The sequence below is a fragment of the Siniperca chuatsi genome, linkage group LG2 (genome assembly GCF_020085105.1).
Source record: "Siniperca chuatsi isolate FFG_IHB_CAS linkage group LG2, ASM2008510v1, whole genome shotgun sequence".
Classification (NCBI taxonomy): domain Eukaryota; kingdom Metazoa; phylum Chordata; class Actinopteri; order Centrarchiformes; family Sinipercidae; genus Siniperca; species Siniperca chuatsi.
Genome location: NC_058043.1, coordinates 35699450 through 35708939, shown reverse-complemented (window position 1 = coordinate 35708939; position 9490 = coordinate 35699450). Strand labels below are relative to the sequence as shown.

Genomic DNA, 9490 nt, shown 5'->3' with positions numbered 1-9490 from the left:
CCCTAACCCTAACCCTTACCCTAACCCTAACCCTTACCTAACCCCTTACTAACCCTAACCCTAACCTCTAATACATAGACTTGAAATCCATAAATATATTTCAACAAAAACTATTATTTCATGTTTTATGTTACTTGTTTTATGTTACTGGCGCCAGCCCTAGGGGAAGCTGGGTTAGGGGGTTAGGGTCAATTGCTTAAAAGATAAAGGACAGTAAATAAATTAACACAGATTTGGTAATAAACACTAAAATAATATCTAAATTGGCTAAAAACAATAATAGACCACAAAATAAACCATAAAGTGCAAATAAAAATACTTTAACATGTCTCTTTCACATCTTTACCACATACACACACACACACACACACACACACACACACACACACACACACACACACACACACACGAAGGTCGGCAACATAAAAGACAAAGCGCCTCCGAATGGCGCCAAAACTGCCTCCCTACAGTCTGAACAGTCGGCATGGCGGCTGCCTTAAACTTGAAATTTCGTAACATTTACAACTAAAACTCTCTAAATTTGCACTACTAAGCACTTGAGCGAATTGGATCGCTTAAATAAGGCTTTAAACACATTATAGCTACACTGAACATGGCGGACTTGTGGTGAAAACAAGACGACATGAAACAGTAACAAAAACAAAGACATTTTACTTTAAACTAAACTCTGACACATTTACAGTTTGTACAAAACCTTTACACAGCAATTTGAAGTGTGTTTGGACCAAGTCTGAGTTAATAAAATAACTTTTTAGTCATACCTGAGGAGGAGACGTGTCAGTGTCGCCACAGCTCGTTTAATTCTGAAGCGGCACCTGTGCTTCGTCCCGCTGGTCCCCACAGTAGCGCTTAGAGCGCCCTCTAGTGGTGCGGATGTACCCACAATAAAACACACATTAGAAAATACAAAAAAATAAAGGGGGTGTCTGTTTATCCATAAAACTTTAGATGGAGCCTTTTCCAACCTACTACATATACAATATTAAAATCGGTTTAATTCTGATTAAAAACTTATATTTAGCGACATACGAGGGGTTAAAAAACAAGTGGACAAAATACAAATTGTAAAACACAGATACAAGTTAAGAACACAAACCAAAGTTAAAACAAGTTACAAGGGAGGGTATAAATAGTAATGCAGTGGCTTTTTCTTTCATTCTTGCTCTGACCATCGAACAGTCAACATCTCTGCCGATCTGCAAGCCTTTTCAGTTTTCTTTTGAGTTGTGCCTTTGCCTGAAGAAGACCCACAGTGGTCGAAACGTCACGTGTAGGCACACTTTATTAAAAATATATATTATTTAGTTTGTTAAAAATATGTATAAAAAATTATAAAAAATAAATATATTTTAAGTTCACAATTTAAAATTTGAGTTAATATTTGACTTTTGTTTTAGATAATTTCATTTATTTTATTGGGATTTAAAAACAACAACTCCATCATGAGTTTTGCTCATGATGATGGATGGACCGTGGTGCGCCACGGCAAAAGACATCGTCGATCCCCTGAACGGGATCGACAAAGAACATTTCAGGGTGGATATTACCACCAATCCGCCTTTGATAGAGGGGGTGGGGGTAGGGACTACCGGGGGAAGGACCGTGCACGTCCTGTCTCCCCACTTTGCTGGGGGTCAGTTCCCCTCCCCTAACCCTAACCCTATGTACAGTGGTTGATGCCTAATCCTAATGGGTCGGTGAATTTTTATTCCTAACCCTAACCCTATTTCCTAACCTTAACCTTGAATCAGTGAATTTATATTCCTAACCTTAACCCTAACCCCCCCCCTTTTTATAGGAATCATATTTGGTATATATATATTTATTAGGGCTTACTATATATATTTTTTTTTTTGTTTAAAAGTTTGTTTGGACATTGAAAGCTGTTTTAACACACCTTCTCTTAGTTGGGGATTTTGTTTAAGGGTGTAGTTCTGTTAACAGACCACCAGATGTCAGGACAAGCTTAGAAATCCCAGTGAGTCAAAATCTCCTTTTTCTTTGATTATTTGGATTTTTATGGTCTAAACAATTAACTGTTTATTTTTACCTTCTACTCTTACCTTCCTTATTATTTGTAGGTTGTTTATATTTGTGTTTTTAATATTTTAAATTCATTTTGTATCTATTTTTTAATTTTAATTTTTAATTTTTTTTTTTAATTTTTTAAAAATGTTTTAACTATCCCCTTCTGGGGGAGCCACCGCGTAGTCGCTTACCCAAGGAGTTGCCACCTGACGAGTTCCCACCTCTTCCACCTTCAGCTCAGTCTCAACAGACGGTTCAAAAGCCCACAATAGGGCAGCCAGAGAGCACAGCAGTTGAGCCTCTTTTGCCTCAAGCTAAGCAGACTCCTGTAGCTCATCCCACATCTAGGGAGATCACAGCAGAACTCCATCACGCTCCCTTAGCAGTACACAATCTCTCTATCATTTCTTCACAAGTCGAGGGAGGAGACAGTGAAAGCTCACTTACCACAGCCTCTGAGAGGCCAGACACAGAGAGGCGTGAGTTACATTCCCATCAGATCTCACCCTCTCCTCCTTCTTCTACCTCATCCCCTAGGACTGTCAAGGCCCCTCCAAGTCCTGACCAAGACAGAGTAGTGACAGATATGGAGGGAAGCACAAATCAGAGATTTTTGTGATACTACAAGGGTCCATTTCAGTAATGTGGCAGTGGCACGTGACTCGCTTTCTCCTTCACTCACCCAATCACCTCCTTCTGTTCCCAAATCACCCGTCAGCCCAGGACCGTTCAGAGGCTTTCCAGACTTGTCCTAAGGTCAATAGTAAAGTATAGCAAAACTTTCCAAAACACAGTCACCTTCAATGTCTGGCCTTGCTTCTGTCCGGGAACCTACAACCCATCAGAGAACAGAACAGAAGATTAGAAATTGGCAACTACACATTAAAAAACCTGTCTTAGTAATAGGAGACTCCAACCTGGCTCGTATTCCACCATTCACCAGTGATGAAGTTCAAGTTGACAGCTTCCCTGGTGCACAGTTCCATCACATCGACTAGGTACTAAAGAAACTCCAACGGATATTTTAGTTCATACTGCATTTTATAAGCCTTTTATAAGCCATTTAAACAATATGATCAATACCTTCTCAACCATTTCCCCTTCATAGTCAGCAGGCATTTAGGCTGTGGAGCTCCTCTCCCTCTGAAATGTACACCAGAAGATCCCTAATGGGTTCATCTCATCCAGTGTGAACATTGGGACAAACTGTACTTTGGTGAAACAAGCAGAACCTTGAAAACCCTAATGACTTAACATTTTTTATTGTATTCAGGGAGGGAGGGTCACCACCTTACTTCATGGGCACTTTTAAAATGTTTGTTTTGGAGCATCTCGGGTATAGATGTGTGGAGGGCAGAGACGGCTGGTCCACCCTACAGGGTAAACGAGCGGAGAGGAGATGGATCGTTCAACTGAAGACGTTAGATCCCAGTGGATTAAATGGAAAAACTGTGACATGACTTTGCTTGAATTTCTTTCTCTTCTCGCCTTCCTTCCTGTCAGGTTCCAGTGAGATCTCAGTTACCTGTAAGACATGAAAAAATCAATTAAACATATCTTTCAACATGACATTGACTTGTAATTTTAAGCTTTTAAACTGAGTATTGATCAGGACCTTAGGCAGACTTGGATGCAACAGGGCTATTCTGTTTGATTCCTTGTTGTGGGTTTGTGTATCTATTTATTCTTTTATTATTTACAATTATGATTTATTACATGCATGTTTTTCTATTGAAGCACTTATTAATATTGCATTAATTTGCATCTTCCTTTGATTGATTAGCACTCACCTTTTCTTTTCAGCACTTACTGCCCTGCTGCAGTTCTGTTTGTCTGTTTTCCCCAATGCCCTTTACATTAGTACTTTTTTTTTTAAATACCGTTTTTTATAATTATTTTAAAGACATGGTACGTTAAAGGGACATTATGGGGTTTATTCTGGCCTCACTGCTCTCCTGAATCATGCCTGAGCACTTAATTTCAATACATCAGTGGTGGTGTCTCAAATCTCCCCGGTACAGGAGCATTAACTCTGAGCCCCCTTGCCTGCTAGACTATGTGGTCATCTGCTCAATTTCTTAGTTATTTTAGTCCAAGACACTTTGATTATTTTGTTGTTTTTTTACCCCAAGTTTTTCTTTTTTTGGGGGTTAAGAGCTTTTATAAACCACATAGTAGAAACTGTTGATTTTATGAACTTATAATACAAAGAAAAACTAGTGCCAGTGCATTATAACTCCCTGTGGGGAGTTAACCCTTTCTTCACCTAACCCCTAACCCCCTAACCCTAATTGGTCAGGGAATCTTTTTTCCTAACCCTAACCCTTTAAGGAAGCATATATGGGATATATTTATTGTGGTTAATTATAATCAAAAATCTTATTTTATCTTGAAAGAATAAAAAGTGTAGATAAAAATATCCTTGTTTTTATTTTTTTCCCAACCCTTTTCCTTTTCTTATGTTTTTTTTTTTTTCAACTTTGGATTATTGTCAACATTTATCCATAAAATACTTTTTTCAACAAGAAATATTTTCTATAAAAGTGTTTTGTTTTGTTTTTTTTATCTTAATTTTTACCATCTGGGCTTAAAATGTATTTGGGAGCTGTTCCCCTAACAAAAAGCTACTATCACCATGACTTAAGACCTGTGCCAGTTCAAATACATGACTAACCAGGTCATGTTTATAGTCCCCTAACCCCTTTTTGTCTTCTGTTTCTGTGCTGAGACTAGAGATTTAATTTAAATATCAAAACCCAACCAAGTCTATACAGCACAAAACACACACCTTCATAGCGGTTTACGCACCTCTTCTGTTATGACACTGCTGTATAGGCTCACTCCTCGCGTCTTTTTAAATGAACACAAACAGTATATGTGGAAAGCTGGAAATCCCCACCATTTAGCAACAGCCCAGGTGTAGAAGAGAAGGGTGGAGAAAAAAAAGACAGCATGAATTACAAGTGATGAAATTACGTGCCTGTTAGTCCCCAGGCCATGAAAGCTTTTGCCTTGTCAGAAAGCAAAAACCTGCAGGACTGCATTCCACACTAAACTTTTCCTCCAACACACTGTGGAAACAGGGTGTGAGTGATCTTGTGAAATTTGGGAGAAAACGTGGGGGTTCGCCGTTCATTATTGCCTGAAACATTCCAAACGCCAGTGCTGAATGGGATTATAGCGTCAGTATAATACTACTGCTCTTATAGCTGCTATCTGTCTTTGTAATAAATATATCATCACTATATCATCGCCATAAAAAAGAAAATAAAAAACACAATAATGTTTTTATTTATAAACACCTTTCAAAAACATATTACAAAGTGCTTTAAAATAAAAACAAATGGTAAAAGTAAGATCTAAAAGATCTAGAACATAACATAACATGATAAATGAATTTAAATAATTACAATAAATACAATCAATTAAGAAAATGCCATATGATAAAAGTGAGTCTTAAGGAGAGATTTAAAGGAGGATACTCTGTTTACCTTCCTGAGATCGTCGGGCAGGGAGTTCCACAGCTGAGGGGCCGGACAGCAGGGGCCCAGTCACCTTTAGTGACAAGCCAAAATTTGGGAACCATAAGTAGGACCCTGCGGAAGGATCTCAGGTAGCGATCAGGCTCATAGGGAGTCAGCACATCACAGATACAGGCAGGAGCCTGACCGTTCAAGGCTTTAAAAACAAGCAGTAAAATCTTAAACTCAATTCTCGGAAGTAACCAGTGAAGGGCAGCAAGGATCGGTGTGATGTGGTTGCTTCTCTTAGAATGTGTTAAAAGCCGCTGCAGTCTTCGGATGTTTTGAATGCTGATACCAGAGTTAAGTGCACTGCAATAATCATGTCTGGAAGAGATGAAAGCAGGGATGACCTTTTCTAAGTCTGCAATGAGAAGGAATGACCTGATCTCGATTAGCTGTCTCAGTTGAACAAAGCAGGACAGCACCACTTTAGTCACCTGAGCATCAAAGGACAATTCTGAGTTAAAAATAACACCTAGGTTGCGGCCCCTTGCGATAAGGCACCCAGACTAGAGGAGAGATTATTAATGCTGCTAGTACTGGGGCTACAGGGGGTAGTTATAATTACCTCTAATTTGGAGTCATTCCATTGCAGGACATTTTTGGACATCCAATTTTTAATCTCGGCGAGGCAGGACATAATACAGGAAACATCAGCGGTACCAGGCTTTAAAGGGACATACAGTTGCTTGTCATACGAGTAGCAATAAAAACCAATATTGTGTGTATGCATGACTTGCCCCAGCCAGGGTCAACATGTATACAGTAAATAAGAGCGGACCCAGAATAGACCCCTGGGAGACCTCACAAAAGAGAGGAGCACGAGAGGACGAGGCATCTACAAGCATAATAGAGAAAGACCTGTGTGACAGATAGGAAATGAACCAATCCAGAGCCACATCACTGATGTCAACATGGTTTTTCAGACAGCTGATTAAGACATTGTGGTCCAATGTGTCAAAGGCTGAGCAGAAGTCAAGGAGAATTATAAGCAGCAAGTCATCTAAAGGCAGCACATTCACTGTAATTGGAGATGCTTTCCATACTCCACTTTTGAGAATTTAAAAAAGTTAAGTTAAATCCACCTGACACCCAACAATGACAAAACATTATTTGATTAATCTCACTGGACATCTGTGTACAGTGAGCTGTTCCTTGATGCCTTTTATCCTTTACCTCTAAACACAGTTACACTTTTTGCAGTGAGAGGGTTCTTGCAGTTGCAAGGCAATACATCACAGCTGTAAATGTAACACAGTAGTAATAGACAAACAACAAACAAATCAAAAAACTTACCTATAGAGCAAAGTGCTGTAGTAATGAATCCTGACTTACTTTCTTTATGTTGTAGTCATTCATACTACACTCTTCTATTTGTGGCACGAGGAGGAGCACCAAACTGTGATGATCAGTGTTTTCTTGCAGCTGGAAACAACAACTTTTGTGTGGGGACATAAAATTAAGGTGCATATCAGTGTAAAATGATCTGCTCTTTTTGTTTAAATCCAGGTATTTTTCAGTTGATATTGGTAGAAACCACAAATGTGAGCCTTACATAACTCAGGGGAAGAAATCTGAACTATTACTTAAAGTTGCAACATAATTACAGCACATGGCTAAATACATGGCTGCATTATGAATAAGCAGCACGCATTGTTTAAAGCTATGTCCGAATACAAGATCAATGCCTGCAAGGTTCATTAAGATAAATCAGTGGAAAGAAAACTGGAATAAAAACAATATATTGTCAGAAATTCAACCCATAAAACACACAACATGCAAATACAGATGTTGTTAGAAGGATAACTTGGATAAAGTATATTTTTGTTTTAAAAAGATAGCTGAGCCTGCAAACAAGTCTCAGGAGTTTCTCATGAACACACTGATAAGGAATAATCAACATCAGTAGTTAAATCAGGTAACAATGACTTTATTGTGACAGTAAAATAACACTGACTAACTGACACTGTGATGGACTGTCTCAAGCTATTTTCAATATTCTGCAAGTGGATTTTTGTACTGACACAAACTGAAACCGACAGCTGTCAAAAAGGTAGAAAATGAAGCAAAGATGGTACGCTGTACTTTATACGTGAAGTGTGTCTAGTCGGTGTAATTATAATGTAGTGGGCTTAAACATGCGACACCAGTTGTATAGCCTTGTAAAAGCAACCGCTGTCAGGAAAACCACAGATGTTTGCTGTTGCTGGAATTCACGTTTGATGTTACTTTTTCAATTAATCCTCAGGTAAAGGATGTTTGTGCTCTAGATGTTGTATGGGCTTTGTCCTTGGGGCTGTCGAGAAAACAATTTCACTGCAAGGTCCATTTAGTAGCTATCCATGAACTTTTGGTCATATATCATGATCTTCATCAACAGCTGGAGTTTGCCTAGTTGTCATGGAATTGCAAATGTTTGATTGTAGTTCCAGTGAAGAGAAATCTTAATGGCAACAGTTTGTGTTTGTCCCTTTCCCGTTTTAACATGACCTGTGCATAAAGCCAGCTCCACAAATACATAATTTTCCCAGTTTGCTTGTGTTGGTGGAAGCCTTCCCAGTGATTATGTGGCTGTAATGTTTGGGTGTCCACATACTTTAGGTCATGTAGTGTACTACCTCATTGCTTTTACCCATATTGCATCAGTACATTGTTTATGGTAGCAGCAGAAGACGGTGTAGTACAAGTGTTGGCAATTGATCACTAACCACTAGGTACCAGCAGTGAGCTGTATCAAGACTCAGGTTTACTGCAAGACGGAAACTTGCAGCTCTCTCTGTGCAACATGACACCTGAACAGACCTCTTATAAAGACGGTCTAGACCAGCTCTATAGGAAAAGTGCTGTTCTGAATTGGTGGTGTATACATTTTTTTTTTATTGAATTATGCACAATGTGTGTTTGCCCTGCAGTATACTGTCTGCCTCACTGTTAGGATACAATTCACATCAACCTTCCATTTACTCACCTTTGCCCTGTGTTTTGTGTCTGTGTTTCTCAATTTAGCCTTCTGTGAGGTTCATCTGAGCATGTAAGCGCTGAATAGTGAGAGTGTGATCTCAGTCTATGCAGAGCACCTGCACACCATTAAATATATATATATATAATGAGAGAGAGAGAGAGAGGTGTTACAAATCAGGAGGTAAGTGAGTGCAACAAAATAAAAAGCGGCTTGATAAAGTTGTTTTATCACTCACTGTCAGGCTCGGCTGTTGACTGATAAAACTGCCCACACAGTCACATGCTCTGCGTGCGGCTATTTTTAGAAATTGTGACCATGGGCAAACTTCTGTCATCCACAGTCTCCCCACACCCTTCCTTCTTGGAGTGAAAGGTGGCTGTGTCATGGAAATGTGACAAAGTCAAGTCAGTTCAAAACAGTTGCATTGTACACTGTAATTCTTACTTTGCTTTAATTACTGGCAGAAAACAAATAGTTAAAACAAAACAAAATGTCTGAGAGAAAGAAAAGAAATGGCAAAGAAATGAAAAACCTTGTATGTTTTTGTTTGTGCTTATGTTTTTTGGTAGAAAGGTGCAAATTTTGGGTTATAGAATCCAGTCCACAAAAATGATAATTGATATTTCAACATTTACGGAAGCAAATAATACTCCACTGCAGGTTTGACATACTGCTTTTATGTATGTGGGCATAGCAGCACTGCTATCTAATTTTCAATTAAAGGAATCTAATAAGACAAAGCAAACCTATAAAGGCTAACCCAGTCCATAAATACAAATATATAATCTAACCCTAACTGATGGCATGAAAGACATAAAAAAGGGTTAGAGAGAATAAGAGGGCGGGTTTGTTTTTCTTGATCAACTTCTCAGGAAAGCGGAGGAGGGATGGAGGTGTGGCCAGTTTCAGGTGGAATTCCCCTGAACTCACCTGAGTCCGTCCCCCACCTTTACAG

General features: G+C 39.0%; 1 long non-coding RNA gene across 3 annotated transcripts; it reads right to left on the bottom strand.

Annotated features, from left to right (window-relative positions):
• Positions 1 to 397: 397 nt before the first annotated feature.
• On the bottom strand, positions 398 to 5675 carry LOC122861858. 3 transcript variants are annotated; one of them, XR_006374586.1, is made up of 5 exons: positions 4858 to 4959; positions 2967 to 3574; positions 2732 to 2880; positions 2241 to 2609; positions 398 to 882 (listed from the first exon to the last, which is right to left on the bottom strand). It is a non-coding gene; the product is annotated as an uncharacterized LOC122861858 (long non-coding RNA). The 3 variants fall into 3 exon arrangements; XR_006374588.1 differs by lacking the exon at positions 398 to 882 and adding an exon at positions 5541 to 5675 and having other exon boundaries at positions 1834 to 2609; positions 4858 to 4934; XR_006374587.1 differs by lacking the exon at positions 398 to 882 and having other exon boundaries at positions 1834 to 2393; positions 2497 to 2609.
• Between the last annotated feature and the right edge of the window lie 3815 nt (positions 5676 to 9490).